This window comes from Buceros rhinoceros, unplaced genomic scaffold (genome assembly GCF_000710305.1).
Source record: "Buceros rhinoceros silvestris isolate BGI_N320 unplaced genomic scaffold, ASM71030v1 scaffold19469, whole genome shotgun sequence".
Taxonomy (NCBI): Eukaryota; Metazoa; Chordata; class Aves; order Bucerotiformes; family Bucerotidae; genus Buceros; species Buceros rhinoceros.
In genome coordinates, this window is record NW_010432322.1 from 2,466 (window position 1) to 5,013 (window position 2,548).

Below are 2,548 nucleotides of genomic sequence, written 5' to 3' on the forward strand. Positions count from 1 at the left end.
TTGAGGAGTGTCACTGTCCAGGTCTGGTGCTGTGCTTGCACCTGACAGCCCTGCGGGCAGGCAGGAGTGGGGCCGAGTGTGGCTGTGCCCATGTCCCCATCATCACAGCTGTCTGCCTTTGCCCAGTGAGCCCATTTACTTCACCCAGCCGCAGGAAGATTGTTATGGGCCCCAGCCAAGTGGACCAGCCCACTCCTGTCACAGACCCCCTTCCAAAGCTTTGTGCATCTTTCCCCAAGGTTTCAGCACACTTTGATGCTGCAAATAACCTGGCAAACACCAAAGCAGCTTCAAACCCTGCCAGCTCCTTTAAAAAGGGAGCAATAACTGTGCTGGGAGTGCAACGAGGACTGTCGTTTGCTCGTACATACGTCAGAGCAGGGGGGGCTTTGCTGTTGTTGATAGTGCAGAGCATTAAGAAGGCAAATAGCTCTATCTCGGTCTGGGCAAACAGCAATGAGGAGGCAAGAGCAACCCTATCTAGGCCATCTTGCGACAATTAAATGACAATTTTGGGTTTCACTTCACAGCCAAATTGATTTGAAGATGGTTTGTTACCACTTGGATATTCTTCTAACGCCTAATCACATCCAGCTCCTAAGTCTGCTTTTCAAAGGAGAAATGTATCTGTAACACACCTGCATCAGCTTTGCTCCCTCTGTCCCAGATTCCCATTTAAAGAGAATTAAGGATGTGCTCAGGGAAGATCAAAAATAGAAATACTCAGCGCAAGCTAACAGTTATTGTCTGAAATATAATGAAACTGTACTTAAACATATGCTCCTACACTGCGGATATGAAGACCAGAGCAGGAATATATGAATGAGTTATCTTTGGGGAAGGCACAACACAAGCCCAGGGGCTTTCCACGAGTTTCACGGAGCACTAACAGCCTTGAGAACTAACAGTAAGTAGGTTCAGTTAATATTCCTGGGGATGTCTCTTTGATACCTGTCTTTTGTGAACAAGTAAAGCATGATGACCAAACGGCTGGTGGGAACAGCACGCGGAGCTTGACAAGTCATGCCTGGAGCAGGCAGCACAGGCAGGGGACGCAGTCCCCGCGCCTTGTAATTCAAGTGGGAGCTGTAGGTGGCGAGGCAGTCCCAGGCAGGACCATGGTGCTCTGCCCAACCCAGACCTGGAAACTACAAGATGCTGAGAAGCCCCAAGATGCAAAAGAAGGGGGAATGCAGAGAGGGCAGGTCCAGCCCTAATGGTTCACCACAGTGCTGGGCATGTATGGCACCAGGAAAGACCATGCAACGCCCAGAGCTCTGCATGCTGCAGCGGGCACCGGGGCTTCCTGTAGCAAGAGACTCAGCATCCTGCTGCACCAGCAGTGACTGGTAGCAGCTGATGACAGGACAGCCCCAAGGGACCTTGGGCATCAGAGGAGGTGGAGGACTCCGGCTGTGAGCCCCCAGGGGTTCAAGCTGGTATTTCCAAGTGGCTGTTTGGCCTATCGCCTGCTAGCCTGTCCGCAAGGCGACGAGCTCCCCCTGGCCTCCCTAAGGAGAGGTGGTTGTCTCCCAATGCAGGTAGATGCTGCAGGCAGCTCAGGGAAACCAGCATCCCTGGGAAGATGTGGTCCAGCCAGCTGCAGCAAGGTTTTGTACAACCTGCCACCCCCAAGCAGACCCCCAGTGGGATGTCCAGAGGTGTCCCAGGGAAGAATGAGCCAGACCCACTGGTTCGTGTCTCCCTTTTATTAGTGTAAACGCACCCCCCCACACCCCTCCCCACTATTAAATACAAACCCGGAGCAGAGAGTGGCTCCTCAGTCGCTTTCTCCTTAGGAGATGTGCAGCCAAATCCTCTGCGGTGCCCACCAAGCCAGGCACTGCGTCCCCTGCCGCCAATGGTGGCCCTGCAGTAGGAAGGGCTCCCACCTCGGTCAGGAAGCTCTTGTCTGAGGGCTGCAACCTCCGACGTCCTATCGATACTGCGAAGGCCGAAGCGGCCTGGGTCACGGTTCCCATGGGGATCAGCTCACGGTACGTGAATACAGCAGGATACTCTCCGGCACCCGCTGTGCCCGCTGGCCCCAGGCCCAGGACCCTCCACCCCGACTCACCAGGAGTGCTCCGGCTTGTTGCCAAGTCGCAAAACCCCGAAACAAACCTCCTTATTGCTCTTTTGGAGTGAGATGTGCCCCATCCGGCTGTCCCTGCATGACTGGGACAATGCTCCAAAGGAATGAGGGGCACATCCCTGTCCTGGGGTGCTGGGGGTACACTGTGGAATCACCCCTAGCCCTGTGGCAGTCACGGCCCCACAACAGTGGGGCCTTGGGCTCTGTGTGCCCCTGGTCAAGAGGGAACAGCAAGGGACTGGGCAGCCCATCGCCTCCCCACTGAGCAGCTGGGACAGGACGGAGGGAAGGGGCTGGTGGTCAGCAGCTCTGGGGTGAGGAGCCAGGTGTTCTGGCTCGCAGCTCAGCAACTCCAGCCCCACCTCACACTGGGGTCTGCACAGCCACAGCTGCTCCGGGAGGACCCGGGCACCCTAGGCTGGCAGACCCCAGACCAGGCAGACCCAGCAGGGC